Source organism: Lolium rigidum, chromosome 1, assembly GCF_022539505.1.
Source record: "Lolium rigidum isolate FL_2022 chromosome 1, APGP_CSIRO_Lrig_0.1, whole genome shotgun sequence".
In the NCBI taxonomy this organism is placed as follows: Eukaryota; Viridiplantae; Streptophyta; class Magnoliopsida; order Poales; family Poaceae; genus Lolium; species Lolium rigidum.
The window spans coordinates 336,234,654-336,251,068 of NC_061508.1; the positions used below are offsets into that span (position 1 = coordinate 336,234,654).

General features: G+C 42.2%; 1 non-coding gene and 2 pseudogenes across 1 annotated transcript; 1 reads left to right on the forward strand and 2 right to left on the reverse strand.

Annotated features, from left to right (window-relative positions):
* The first annotated feature begins 958 nt into the window (after positions 1 to 958).
* On the forward strand, positions 959 to 1,961 carry LOC124663806 (annotated as a pseudogene).
* Positions 1,962 to 6,406: 4,445 nt separating this feature from the next.
* Positions 6,407 to 6,492, reverse strand: LOC124685586. Its single transcript, XR_006997569.1, has one exon. It is a non-coding gene; the product is annotated as a small nucleolar RNA SNOR75 (small nucleolar RNA).
* A 278-nt stretch (positions 6,493 to 6,770) lies between these two features.
* On the reverse strand, positions 6,771 to 6,865 carry LOC124685590 (annotated as a pseudogene).
* Between the last annotated feature and the right edge of the window lie 9,550 nt (positions 6,866 to 16,415).

The following is a 16,415-nucleotide window of genomic DNA, read 5'->3' on the forward strand; positions in this document are numbered from 1 at the left end:
ATCAAATCAATAGCGCATATACTGTCCTACTCCCTAAGAATCCTGGAGCTTGTGAGCCTGGAGATGTTAGGCCTATTAGCCTAGTTCATGGTCTTACTAAATTGCACTCAAAAGTTTTGGCCACAAGATTAAGCCCGGTGCTCCCAAACATCATTGGGAATAATCAAGGGGCCTTCTTGAGGGGTTGATCCTTGCATGCCAATTACAAGTTGTCAAAGAGTCAGCTAAGTTTTTAAGGAACAAAAAGTGCAGCAGAGCCTTTCTCAAACTGGATATAGCAAAAGCTTTTGACACACTTGCATGGCAATTCCTCCTGGAAGTTCTTCAACAGAGGGTTTTGGAGTAGTATGGAGGAATTGGATTTCGCTGCTGTTAGGTTCAGTGTCATCAAGTATACTCTTAAATGGAATCCTAGGTACCAAAATATGGCATGTGAGAGGGCTGCGTCAAGGATACTCTATCTCTCACCGATGCTCTTCATCATTGCTATGGATGCTCTCAATCTCATCTTCGATAAAGTAGAAACCATGGGAATTATGGCATCTTTCCCAGCAGGTCATCCTATACCACAAAACCAATCTATTTATGCAGACAATGCCATTGTCTTCCTCAAAACCTCAAGGGTCGAAACAGAGACGGAGAAGACTGTTGACACTCCCTTTCTTGGAGCTTTACGTTAAACTCCGTCCGACAGATGGCTCACCATTATCTGATCCAACGCAGTACAGACAACAGGTCGGCAGTTTGGTTTTCAGAGCCATTGAAAAAAAATGAAACAGCCATATAGTCCGTATATAACACGAGCATGCACCTCCTGTTTTGCCGCACATACCTATAAACCTCCTACATCTCCAAATTGCCGTCTCCTCCGTCAAACACGGAAGCTCCCATCATGTCAATGGCGGCGCGCTTGTCCGCCCTTCGCAGCGCCGGTCGGCGGCAGGTCTCCGCTTCAACCATGGGCGTCAGGCAGGTGACCGGCTCCCACGTGCTGCGGATCGACGGATTCACGCAACTCAGCAAGACGCTGGCGAATAACACTGAGATGAGATCAGGCACGTTCAACGTCGGCGGCCACGGCGGGTGTCTTGCATGCTATCCAAACGGTTGCTCCGATTTGTACAAGGGCTACGTCTCCATCTTCCTCCAGCAGGCGAGCCACGAAAAGACCGGCGCTGCCACGGCAAAGGGCCAGTTGAGCATACTCGACCGGGACGGGATGCCATCCTGCACCAAACACATAACAGAGCGCACCTTCAAGGGGCCTCCCTTCGGCTGGGGCGAAATAGACTTCGTGAAACACGAGGATCTCGACAAGGGCAAGCATCTCCACGACGGTTGCCTCACCGTCCTTTGTGACGTCACCGTCACGGAGCACTACACGCACGACCATGTCGAGGTTGCCGCGCCAGCAGCGCCGCCGTTCGACCTGCGCGCGCGGGCAACTCGCAGAAGCCATGTGGAATATCCAGAAAGTAGATGTCCACATCGAGGTCGGCGGGGAGACGTTTCCCGGCCACCGGTGGGTACTTGAGGCCCAATCGCCCGTCTTCAAGACGGAACTGTCGACCGCCGACGTGACCACCAAGCTACGCATCGATGACATGGACGCCGAGGTGTTCAAGGCTCTGCTCCGGTTCATGTACACGGACTCGCCTCCGGAGACCACCCAGCTCCAGGAGGCGGCCATGGCGGAGAAGATTCTTGTCTCCGCGGACAGGTATAAGCTGGACAAGCTGAAACTCATCTGCGAGAAGGCGCTGTGTCAGCACATCGACATGAGCTCTCTGGCTGCCACTCTAGCGTTGGCCGAGCGGCACCGTTGCTCCGTGCTGACCGCGGCGTGTATCAAGTTCCTCTCTTCCCCTGGTAATCTCGAAGCGTTCATCGCGGCGGATGGGATCAAACAGCTAAAGGAACGTTGCCCCTCTGCTCTGTTGGATCTCGCGGTGAAGAACTGAAGATCATGGCGCTACACAAGCATTATGGACGGCATCGTGTAAAAGGCTGCTAGTTGGATAAATAAAGTAGTTAGTCCCCAGCCTCCCCATAGTATTTTACTGTTAAGCAGGATTCTAGTGCTAGAGATATTATAATACATGCACATTGGTTAGATGAAATGTCGTCGATTAGTTTGTCTCCAACAGATAGAGGACTTGATTCAGTATGTTTTTTTTTTGGAATATGAGAAGACTACAGCATGCATTACCTCTAGAAGATGCATATAGATCATAACTTTACTCTTTTGTTTGCAGCATTTGATTCTTGCCCTGCTTCAAGAAGAACTCAGAAGAAAAAAAACAGACAAACAGTAAATTGTTCTCCCGCTGCCCACGGCTACGCGTGTTCGAGCTCAGGCACAAGGTAACCACCTGGCCCGGACGGCGTCCGCGCGCACGGAGGAGAGTCCGCTCGGCCACGGTGCAGGAGCCCGATGCGCTGTTTCTTTGCCAATACTAAAACAAGGAGCCATGTTTCTTTGCCAATACTAAAACGAGGAGCCGACAATCTTCACATCATAGCTCTGGATTTAAAAAAAAAAAAAACTGCTCTGACTACTGAAACCAGGCAAGAGAAAGAAACAGAGGCCCTTACCTTCAGAGAAGAAGGATCGGCCGGAGACGCAGGGATATGTTGATGAAACAGCAGATCGAATCCACGGCGAGTGACCGGCTCATGCAACCAACACCACCTCCTCCTCCTCCTTCTCCGCCAAAGTCCAAAGTCACAAGTCACCTCACGCGCATACCGCACGCGGCTTGTCACTGTAGCCTTGTATTTATAGAGCCGCTGGTGTGATAGGTTCTGATAAGGTTTGAAGTTTGGAGGAAAAATGAGGAAGGACGTGGGCGGGAACAAGATTGTGGGGTGGTAATCGTCTGGATGATGCATGCGTCGCCTAGTAAAACGAGGGCCAGCCCGGCGGTTAGCTTGCCAGAAATTAATTTGCATTCAATCATGCCGGTGGAGCAAACAGATTGGCTCCACTCCCGTAATTCATGGGAACAGCCAAATCCATAGAAAAAAAAAACATTTTCGGTACGCATCCCAAATTCGCATGTAGATTTTGGTTCTTAAAACAACGGAACGCACCTGGCTTTGTTAAAACGGGAATGCGAGCAGCCGAAGAAATTCATCGCCAGCGACGATACACATAAAGCCTTTGCATGCGATTGGGATAGAAGGATGGGGGAATCCTTTCCATTGAAAAATCAATCAGAAAAAAATTGTCGCTTAACTGCATGACGCAAGTGTGTGTTTTATCAAGATAGATATGAGATCGTGACACAAAGCATCTCGCTCACGGCGTCATTAACTTGAGCATAGAACGATCAGGACACTTTTTTTTTGTTTTAACTTGAGCATAGAACGATTAGGACATTTTTTTGCTGCTCCCGTACGTCATGTAGTGGATGTTGCCACTGCACGCCTCAGCCATGATAATCAGTTGATTGTGTAGCTCCATTAATTAATATTACGGCCTGGACGGAGAACAACATATACTGAGTAGTTTCTTCAGATTCACATATTCAGCACCTCCATTAACAATCTTTAAAACCTACATATAGGTTCAGCTTGCATCTCCGGCACCACTATTAAAAATCTTGTATCCAGCTTCCTCATTCAAAGTTTTGGAGTCATGGAACACTACTTATCTCTGGCAGTACATGAAAAGAAAAGAAATAGCAGCATGTGTGCTCTGTGGTTCATATCCAATTACATATACTCTATTGAACTCCATTTCACAGCACATGCATCCATCTACTCATACATAGAAGTTTCTTCACATTGAGTGATTCGACGATCAACCGATCCTCAGGGCTGAGCAATGATCATCTCATGGATGCCAGAAACAACACTCGTTTAGACATCTCTAGAAAGAACACACGGACGCCAACTAGACAGCAATCATGGATACACATGGCTTCTTTCACCACATCAAATCAACATAGATAATGTCCTCCGCCACCCTAATGCTTAACTTTCTTTCTATGCCCGTTCCCTGGGAGCTCGCTATTGTCCACGCAGTGGACCATCAATCCGCGAGCATGATGCCATTCATGGACTTTGCCCTCTTTTCTTTAGGGTTTTCTCATCATGTTCCAACAAGTAGCAAGATGTCGCAGAATCTGAAAGCAGAAAGAGAGAACATAAAAGGTCAAAACACTTTCTGTGGAATGCTTAGTTCAAACTATACATTGTCCCTGTTCAAAAAAAAAATCTATACATTCTCAAAAAAAAGAATAGAACTGTGAATGTCGATATAGAATGATTTCAAGTCACCGATTCAGCAAACCAGTGGCTAAGAATCACAAGCATCAAAACCTATAGCAGACTCTCAAAGATGCTGATACTCTCATCATGTTAAAAATTAAATAAAGAGTGTACAACAATTTGGGTAAAAAGACATGAGAAGTAGAAGGCTAGAAAATTTCTTTCATTTGCTAAACATCACATATATCAATCTGTACATGACTTAGTGTTACACAGGTTAACTTTTAGCTTATTGCAGCTATAAAATGCAGTTTAGTTCAAATATATAGTCATAAATCTACTTTCGGCATCACAACTCAGTTACAGCTTTCCCCTACAACACGTGGTAAATCAATGAAGACATGATCATCTACTCCAAGCAAGGGGCTGAACCATTAGGTGTTCTACAAAATTCTATTGCGTCTCTCATGAATAGAAGCTTCGTATGGTTGAATTGGATCTTCTTGTAAGTAATAGAAGAAATAAATAGGAGATAAAACACAAAACAATCACACAAAACAAAGACACTGTCTTTTCTATCCTAATTTGCATATACCATTACCAGTAAGATCAAATGAATGGGAAGCTCACTAAACTCAGCTCATGCATAGAGCAGGAACACAAACAAAGTACGTATAGGAGAAATGATAGAATCAGAAACTTAATGGCAATTCGATGGCCATGGTATCACAAAGCATGCACAAGAGAAAGGTTAGGAACCAGAAACTGACCTAGGAGATGGAGAAGAATGCTACCGCTATCGTTGTTGCGGCGCGGTGAACTCGTTATCATCAGACAACAGCAAGGACAGAGGTGAAGGGGGAATGGCCAGCTAGGAATACAACAGCAATACTGGGAAATGTTAACTTCTAGGAAAAGAAGTAATAAGATGTTGAACAATAAAAACATATATATCTAGTCCTACAAATAATGTGAGTTCGAATGACCACAAGTGTAGGAAAGCACATGAAATAGATATCAAGAATAGCATGTAAGTAAGGAAGTGACCAAATGAAAGTAATACACTGCAACACATCCGCAAGAGGATGAATTTGACCAAAGGAAAGTAATATGTGAGAAAATTACTACCAGTAGCAAATTCCAGACCTCACCACCAACATAGTGATATACCCACATAAGCAATTAAAGCATCAGGACACCGGGAGCAATTAGATCAAACTCCTCGTAATCCTAAATATTACAGAGAAGAAACTAAAGCAGTGTACTTGTGTGTGTTATAGCCAAAGCCTAGGAACTATACCATCATTACCAATTAGAAAATCATTGGCTCGATTGTAGGGGTATCACACATGGCATGTACATGAACAAGAAAAGGAAATCGATAATTTACCTCAACCACGGAGGCTCTATAGAAGGCCATTGCTGCCATGGTTGTGGATGGTTAACTCGCTGCTAACGCATGGCAGTGAGAACCAGATGTGGAGGAAGTAGTCGATGTCGAGGGCTGACTGGGCATCAAACCGGCACATCAGTCGCGAGAGGCTGCACATACAGTTGTTCACAAGAAATAACTCAATCACGACATGATCCTGTATCATGCATTTACACTTTCAATGTTAAATATCAGTATGTACAGAAAGTCAAAACAATGCAATGCCACTTTAAGATGATCAAACTTTATAAAGAGATAACAAATAAAGGACCGCCATTTGTTTCTTCTAAAAAGATCCTTGAACGTGGAACATGTAACTACCACAAACTGCAGATGAGCATCTGCAACAACCATACTGAACCAACAAGGTTGTGAGAGTGAGGTCACCTTGTTGCCGTACTTAATGGTGTTTCTTGTGAGCATGCCCATCCCCGTGCTTGAGGAAATTGTTGGACAGATGGATGCTATAACCCAGCGTCGTGGTAGCCAGGTTGCGTAGAGGGGCACTGCCACTGACCACTGCTGGTGGTGGGATCGAGTGCTCATCATTGACCTGAAAAAGAGAACACACATGCAGATTAGGTTGCTGCCGCAACTCAAGAATGATGTGGCTCCCCATGACCGCGGCAGCGCACACCTAACTTGCTACTGAACCCCACCCTCCATGGCAGCGCAATCATCCGAATCGATGAAAAAGGTGGCCCTTTTCAGAACCTAACTAACAATACACCTAAACCAAGAAACAGATTAGAAAAAATGTTCTCTTAAAAAAATGTCTTGATTTCCATAGGGTGTAATAGAGTGGTTAAAATCTGACTTGTCATCTGTTCTCATCCTCACAGAAAAACATCTAACAACAATATCAACTACTTAGGTCATGCAAGCAATCTAGCAAATCTACTCATATCTAACACAAACAATCACAACTTATATCTAAAATAGTAGAAGGCAAAGACTAAAGCGAACATAAATAAATATTCTCAAAGACAAATTCGTTGATAGCGAATATGGTGTAATAGAATGCCTTACATGGGACTACTCATCTGTTCATCGTCACGGAGAACTAGCAGTATCAACTATTTACCCAACACAAGAAGCACAGAGTACATCATAAATTTATGGCTTCTCTCATACAAATGCCTATATTATCCATATTGTTACATAGAATGGATTATATTGGTGTACCAGACTCATCATGCGTGTTCATAGTCATAGAGAACCATACAGTGTCAACGATTAGAGTGACACAGACGGTCAAGCATACCTACTCCATCAAACACACAACGCACAACACTATATACACATAGCACTAGCATCACATGGCAAAGGCAAATAAAACGACTCTGTTCTCTCAAACAAATGCCTCGCGTTGTCCCATCAATGTTTCATGATCACAAGGAATCACAAACACAAATGAGCAGCAAAAACACAATAATTTGGCAAACACAAAGCACCACTAGGCCTAGATCACACTACATCCAAATCAATGTTCTCAACAGATAAACCCAGATAAATAAAAAGAAAACCCACAGCATCAGCAAAACAGAAACGGGCAGGTCCAGGATGATGTCTCGGGTGTACTCACCGGCGTGTGCCAGCGGCAAGGGTCAATCAGCAGCTGCCCATCCCTGGCATCGTCGTATGTTGTCGGAGGAGACCTGCAACATGTTAGCCCCTTGTCGCGGCAGCATAGCATGGGGAGGACCTACTTTTTCAATAATAAGTGAGGGATTTTACAAAGCTAATGGTATGTATGATTTTTCATATACGTTAAACTTCAACGCTTATAATAATGCTAGAATGAAACTTTAGATTGCTTGACTAGCTACTTTCTGAAAAGAAGTCGCGAGGTATTATTCTTCTCCCTTGCATTGCATTTTCCAAGATACGGAACCAGCAAAGCTTAGGCCGGACCACTATTCAGGACTGTCACTTTTAATAATAAATATGCAATGAACTTGAACAAGCAATACCACATGTGGATGTTGTATTCCACTATGTTTTCATAAATAATCGTAAGAAGCACTCACCAGCCAGTGTCAGCCTCCAACACAAAAAACCACTCATCACCGCCCTTGTATTGAGGCAGAGACAACATCCACAATGAGCAAACATCGGTCCTCATCATCATGATGCTGCTTTGCTGGCATGATCCCTTCCTAGTGACACAAAAATTTAATAAATCTAGTAATACACAACAAACTCAATTCAAGGAATATGGCATGATTAACTCTTGGACAGCAGCAAAACAATAAATGGGAGCCATAACCCAGTGCAAGACAAATTACCCTCAAATTAGCATACTACTCCCGATTTATACTGGCAGAGCGCAAAAGCTATGGATTTGTCAACAGTTGATGTACAAAAATCTAAGCCTTACTCAGTTACGACACACCAAATTTTTACTAGTGTATGGAATATTAAAGTACACGACATGATAAAAGATTTAGGAGGCACAACTTGCAAGCATATGGTTAATTCTCAAACCAATCCGAACAAAGTCCATAATAATGAAGAAATAGTATGTATTGCATAATCTGAGGCAATGAAGGCAAGAACAAACAAAGCAGCCATATTTCATGATATGTGAAAAATAATTATTGTTATTTCTTAGTATATGGAATACATTAGTAACAGATAATGATCTGCCTCGCTCTTCTGCTATCATTATACTTTCCCTGATGGAAGAATTTCAGCAAGCCACAGAACAAAAACCCGCTTTGTTATCTTTGGACCGCGTCGACAAGTGCTAGCTCCACGGCCGAATCAGCAAGCAAATCAGGAAGTATCCACAAGCAGTTATCACCGAGTAAACAACTAGTGACTTTGCTTATGTTGCCACCCTTTCATTAAGCAATCCATGCTCACACGCTACAATTTATAAAATGATACAAGTAGAGCGTCTCTTCTGTTAAAAGTCAAGCATGACACACACGACAATATATACAACTGATAGAACGTCTTCCTTGCAACACGACATCGTCTTCCAAACACTGTGCAATTCAGTGCAAATCTAATGTAAAAGAAGATGGAATGATCAACAAACTGGCAGGCCATGTTTTATGATTGGTAGGCCATGTTTTATGATTTTACCATTGTATGGCAGGCTTTTGCGTCATTCTTATGATTTGCGGCTCATACTTGGAAGAACATAAGTTATCTAGTTACTTGACTAGTATTATTTTAATCAAGTACAGAATAGTGTCAAACTGTCACAGAAAGCAAGGATGCGCTTGATGTGAAAACTTGGAGCTTTGCGATACAATAGACAGTTACATTGCGGATAAATTATGAAGGGCAACAACTCACAAACACAAAGGCCATATACACTAGCAGCACTAGTGCTCTAGGAAAATTATGGACAAGAGCTTCTCTTGTGTTGTGCAAAGTAATACATCTATCCAATAGCAAGATAATTACCTAACCTATTCCTCACATTCAGAAAGAACATTCATAATACACACAATGGATCGGCATATGCAGCAATCATACCGAATCTACATAGCATACTACTCCGGATTTATACTCGCATAGCGCAAGAAGCCACGAACCAAAGCATATCTGGAGGATTTGTGAACAGTTCATGTACATAAATCTGAGCTATACTCAGTTAGGACACACCAGAATTTTACTAGTATATGGGATATAAAACTAAAGAGTATGATAAAAGATTTAGGAGGCACAACTTGCAAGCATATGGATAATTCTGAAACCAATCCAAACAAAGTTCATAATGATGAAGAAACAGTATGGACCAAATAATATGAGGCAATGAAGGCAAGAACAAACAAAGCAGCCATATTTCATGATATGTAGAAAATAATCAATCTTATTTCATAGTATTTGGAGTACATCAGTAACAGATAATGATCTGCCTTGCTCTTCTCCTTCATAAGCCATTTAGAAAAATAATGATCGTTATAGTTTCCCTGATTGAAGAGTTTCAGCAAGCCACAAAACAAAAACCCACTTTGTTATCTCTGGACAGCGCTGACAAGTGGAAGGCTCGAGGGGCACTTCCGTGGAAAGCAAATCAGGAAGCATCAACAAGTTATCCCCGATTAAACAACTAGTGACTTTGCTTATGTTGCCGCCTTTTCATTAAGCAATCCATGCTCACAAGGTACAATTTATAAAATGACAAGTAGAGCATCTCTTTGTTTCAAAGTCAAGCATTACGGCAATATATAAAAAAGTTAGAACGTCTTCCTTGCAACACGAAAGCGACTTCCAAACACTATGCAATTAAGTGGCAATCAGCTGTAAAAGAAGATGGAATGATCAAGAAACCCGCATGCCATGTTCTATGATTTTACTATTGAATGGCAGACTTTTGCGTCTTTCTTAAGATTTACGGTGTCAAGATCTTTTTGAACAAGAATTGTTCACAACTGATACATCTGGGCTGACCGACTTGATCAGTCGCCATATCCCGAGTTTTTCATCAACACACTGGGAGAAGCTGTCTGAGGACTCAATCCATCAGTTCTGCAGCATACTGGGATAGACTAGGAATAGCATAATTAATGTAGTTGTATTAGATGGTTTCCAAGGAGTGCTGAACTTGTTGAAGCGAACCCCAGTAATGGCTGCCAAAAAAAGGAGTGGCAGGCCGTGAAACAGCTTCCCATTCCCATCGACATTGGGCCAGAGTTCTAGCACCACTCTGTCTTTGTGTGCCCGGTGCTCAGAGAGCAATCAGGTGATGAGAACCCTCCTATGTTGACGCCCTCTGTACATGTTGTACCAAAGCTATGGTTCATGAAGCTATCGAAGAGCAACTCCAGAATTTTCAAGTGCCGATACTGTCCCTCTGAGGCGGCAGCTTGACAGTGCAAGCAGCTTCATTTCTTAAATTGGTTCATCTTTTTCAGATCAAAATCTGTTTGTACAAGCTCTTTCTTCATGTTTTTGTTTCACCCATCTAATAACTTGGCTGTAATATAATCTTGTATATTTATTGAATCCTGGATGTTAATCTGTACAGTAGCAAATTGTTGACTGTTGCTACAATATTTACTGATTACATTTTTTTTTTTGCATTACTGGTTTAGTCTGTCATTTTAATCATGCATATTCCCAAAGTATGGGTCTTTCTTGTGGAAATGTTACTTTTTTGACAACTTGCTGCAAGGTTACTTCATTCATGATCATTGCCTATTTTATCTGGCTACGAGTACCAGAATCACCTCAAATCACAGTTGTCTTCTACTTGACTGAGAAAAAATCTTCTATATTTCTTCATTGCGCATTGTTGAACCTACACTTTTCATTTGGCAACATCCTCGAAACCCACTATGAACCATTGCGTTGTGTGATATGAATTCTTAGAGTGCATCTGGATTGTAACTGTTTTGTCATTTAAAAGTTGTAAGTGCTGAAATAACCAACCTTCATGGTCATAGTAGCATATATCAACACTCTCAAGCTCAATGCATTCACACTAGTTGAGGTCGGTAATGTAGGCAAGACAAAGATATGGTTCTCAAGATGTCTAAGAACAGAAGCGCGTTTAGAATAGCGGGCAAAGAACAAAAGAGCTAGATGAATTTAAAGAGCTAGTGAGGTATTGACATGTAAAGTGTAGCTTGGACATAGTTTATGAAAGACTGGAACACCATTTACCTAGTGCTGATGCCAACACTCCGTCTTATAATTGTGGATGCCATCTATGCAAAGCCTCCAGTGGAGTTGAGGAAGCTTGCTGCTCCAGGTATAATTTCCACTGACCGGGTTGCTCAGCTCATTTAGGAATAAGATATATAACCACCAGAAGCTGATAAGAGAAGAATGAAAGAATTATACACTTCGTAAAACATAAAAAGGTAGCAATAGAGCTTAATCACTTGGTAAAACATAAACAGGTAGCAATAGAGCTTAATCAACACTTTTCACTTCGAATGAACAATTGAACACTCTAAACAAATATTGATTTGTATAGTTTTTGTAACCGAAGATAATATTAAGGTGTGCTTGGCCGATAAACCATAGGTTTCTTAAACTAGATACCTGGTAAAAAAGGCAATCTTTAATAATGCATCAAACATATGTTTCAACAATACAACTTTAAAATACAAAAATAAGATAACATGTCTACAATGCTAAAGCGCTAAGAAAGAATCATGTATCTATTCCTCACATAATATGAGCATATGTGCAAGATAATTACCTAACCTGTTCCTCGCATTCAGCAAGAACATTCATAATACACAACAAATGAGCATATGCGCAACCATACCGAACCTACAAAGCATACTACTCCAGATTTATACTCACAGAGGGCAAGAAGCCACGAACCAAAGCATATCTAGAGAATTTGTGAACAGTTCATGTACATAAATCCGAGCTATACTCAGTTAGGACACACCAGAATCTTACTCGTATATGGGATATAAAACTCAACAGTATGATAAAACATTTAGGAGGCACAACTTGCAAGCATATGGATAATTCTCAAACCAATTCGAACAAAATTCATAATAATGAAGAAACAGTATGGACTGCATAACATGAGGCAATGAAGGCAAGAACAAACGAAGCAGCCATATTTCATGATATGCGGAAAATAATCATTCTTATTTCATAGTATATGTAATACATATGCTTTTCTCTTATCCTTCTTAAGCCATATAGAAAAAAATGATGATTATAGTTTCCCTGATTGAAGAGTTTCAGCAAGCCAGAAAACAAAACCCCACTTTATTATCTCTAGACAGCGCTAACAAGTGGAAGGCTCCAGGGGCACATCCAAGGCAAGCAAATCAGGAAGCTAACAAGCAGTTATCGCCGACTAGTGACTTTGCTTATGTTGCTGCTTTTCATTAAGCAATCCATGCTCACAAGCTACAATTTACAAAATGACACAAGTAGTGCATCTCTTCGTTTCAAAGTCAAGCATTACAACAGTATATACAATGTTAGAACATCTTTCTTGGAATACGAAAGCGACTTCCAAACACTATAAGATTCAGTGGGAATCTACTGTAAAAGAAGATAGGAATGACTACTACGAAACTGGCAGGCCATGTTCTATGATTTTACTATTGAATGGCAAGCTTTTGCGTCTTTCTTAAGATTTACGGCTCATACTTGGAAGGACGTAAGTTATCTACTTACTTGACCAGTATAATTGCCAATCAAGTACAGAAAAGCGTCAAACTCTTGGGGAAATCAAGGATACGCTTGATGTGAAAACTCAGTGCTTTGGGACAAGTAGACAGTACATTGCATATAAATTATGAAGGGAAACAACTCACAAACACAAAGGCCATATACACCAGCAGCACTACTGCTCTAGGAAAATTATGCACAAGAGCATCTCTTGTGTTGTGCAAAGTATTCCATCTATCCAAACTTGCACATAAAATTCCTAGCAAGATAATTCCCCAACCTATTCCGCGCATTCATCAAGAACATACATAACGCACACAACATATGAGCATCTGCAGCAGTCGTACCAAACCTACATGATGAGAGTGAGGTTACCTCGCCACCATACCTAATGGTGATACCGGTGAGCCTTTGCATCCTCATCCTTGAGGAACTCGTTGGATATATCGTGCAAGAACCCGACATTGTGGTTCACGGGTTGCGCTGAGAGGCACTTTCTGTGAGAACGGCAGTGGTGGGATCCAGGGCTCAGCATTGACCTGAAAACAGACACACAAATAGATGAGTTGCTGCTGCAACACAAGAATGCCACGGATATCCATGACCAGAGCTGCGCCCACCTAATTAGCTACTAAACCCCACCCTCCATGTAGAGTATAGACTAATGTCAAGAAAACAAACCCAATGTTTTTTAGAGTTTGGTCCACCATGTTAATCATCCTAATGCAAGCAAAGCAGTTACAGCTTGAATAATTTAGTCAAGTGCATGGGTTCTCAAATACACTAAGTTGAAAGTGAAAGAGTAAGTACATCTAGTCAAATTCATCTAAAGAAGAATAATACGCAGATAGGGATATCATTCTTCAATTTCTCAGTAGACAACTACATTCTAAGAACAAGACAACTTGTGACATAATTAATCTAACATAAGGGCTACTTGAGATTTGTTTAGCACCATTTCAATCTAATGTTTCAAAACCAAGATGTAGAGATCACATAGATCCCACATGTCGCACAACAAAAGGAGGACAAAAAAAGAGATGGCTTGAGATTCATATAGTTTTTGTAACCGAAGATAATATTAAGGTGTACTTGGCCGATAAACCACATGTTTCTTAAATTACCTGGTTAAAAAAATTCCATCTTTAATAAGGCATCAAACATATGTTTCAACAATACAACTATTAAATAAAAAAACAAGATAACATGTACAATGCCGATGCGTTAAGAAAGAATCATGTATCTGAAAAAGACAAGATATGCATAAGCAATACAATTTAAAAAAAAATACAGGTTACACACCATAGGAGACACTATGGTCCAGATTAAACTAGTCCTGACACTACTAATCACTTCTATCTAAAAATATATACTAATCCATCTTCTACAAATTAAGGTGGTTCAGTGAAGTATTATATTTTAGTCTATAGAGTGCATCAATTTAACATTTTACTACTAATACTTCAAGATAGGAATCGTTTGAAATCCAGACCATATCCAAACAAAACCATGCAACTATACATCCAACAACCAGACCAAACAAAATCCAAAATTAATAAGCTAATGCACAGTCCCAAACCGAATTGTACGTGTTTTCCACCCAAACCAATTCATTCCATCTTGCACTTCTGGTTTGAACCCACTGTTCCAAACAGTGTAAAACCCATGTGCGGTGTAGGAACTGAGTAGCGCTGCAGATTGTTTCCATCACTGATTGTTTGAGATACAGATAGCTGATTTACCAACTGCAGGTACAAGATTGTTGGCTCCTACAAGATTTGCATCTTACAACACTACTAGTAGATGCCATAAGTTATGTATGCCGTCGACCATGCCTTGCCATAACTTTTCATCCTCCACCACTACAAGCAAGTTAAGTATAGGCAAGCTAGCTTAAAGCCAGAGGAATGCTGGCTACATCATAGCAGAAGAGGGCAAAAAGAAGGGACCTTTTGGTAGGCGGCGTCGATGGTCGTGGATGAGCTCTTCTTGGACAAGGATTTCCAGGTCGTCCCTCTTCTCCCGTTGTATGCCGTCGGCAGCGGCATGCACACGCTGATTTAGCCGCTCCACGCTCCGGAAGGCGGTGGCGGTCCAAACCCTGTTTTCAATTCAGTAAATTAACCATCAAACACCGAGATTAGTTCACACATACTAGTTGGAATTCATGAAAACCACCCGTCTCAAAGGGTAGTTGAACATTATGGATTTGAGGATTCATCTAGCAACATTTTTCAATTACTTCTAGCGAGTCTAGCATTTGGTCAGCTTTGCGTACAAATTGAAAAATTGCCGGCCACTGCATGTTAAGTCTGAATGGCTAAATTTTGGAAACTTTCACGATAGAGAATGCAAGATATCTTATCGATCTGAAAGTGTATTGACAACATGTTTGTACTCGTCGCCGGAGTTAGTTCATTCTAACTGAATATGTGTTCTACCAAGGCTTCAACTATCACCAACTACACAGAATATGTGAATAGCAGAAATGTTGATTACACAGGAAAAAAAACCTTAGCGGAGGACTGATATTCATAGGAAAAACTGCTGGATTTGTCGGCATCTCGGCATTTCACCAACCAAGTCTAGAAATCTTCGTCACGAACCAGCAGTTGGCTGCTACAATGCCGATATACAAAATTTAGGGATTTTTCCTGCCGTTAAGCATTTCAATACACAGGGGTGTAGTCTGACAGAAATGGATGAACCGAAAACCATGTCAAGATGGCAACTTCTACATATGTAAACAATCCTATGTAATCGTCAGTAAACTAACTCAACAAGTCGTAATTTGAGCTTAAGTGCACAAGATATCTGGCTATAGCCCCACCATGATCGCGCTCACTGAAGCAAACAGAGCCTCCAAACTGAAATCAGAATCCAAGGCCCCAGAATCCTACCGTGAAACCTTATATGTTTAAGTCAAATTCAGACAAAGCGCTAGACGTCTTGTCTCTAGTTGTCTAGAGAACAAAATCTAGTACTACACTAAGCAAGCAACATCGTCCTCCACATAGGATCGGACTGAGAGCCCTTTGGAACTAGCACACCAACCTTACTCGTACCTGACAGTTCCAATCAGATAATGCGGATCGGACAACACAGCACTAGCACGCGACCAAGCTACGCGATTCAATTGGCATCCGGATCAACGGTGGCTAGAACATAGGAGAAGGGGCAAAAAAGTGACCTTTTGGTGGGCGTCGTCGTCGTCATGGACGAGCCCCTCCTGGCCGGGCATCTCCAGGTCGCCCCCCTCCTCTCGTAGTGCGTCGGCGGCGGCGGCGCCCACGCCCTGCTGCAGCCGTACATCGGTCCGTATGGCCGCGGCGGTTCAGCAGACGAGCCTATAGGGCTTAGCGGAGGCCGCGGAGTTGGTCCTCCATGTCCAGCTCCGGCTACCGCCTCGGCCTTCTCCGTACGGGTATGTATCGAGTCAGGGAGGCGGCGGGAGCCAAGGTCGCGCGGGGCTGTCCGAAGAGAAGGGCGCTGCGACGTGAGCCGCCATGGTGCGGCAAGAGGAGAGCAGAGGGACGGCGGCGGCGCAGTTTGGAATCGGAATCGCGCGGTGGATCGAGGGAATTGGTGAGTGAGAGAGATGTGGAGAGGAATTGGTGAGTGAGAGGGATGTGGAGCAGGAGGAGAGCGGCGGTGCTGT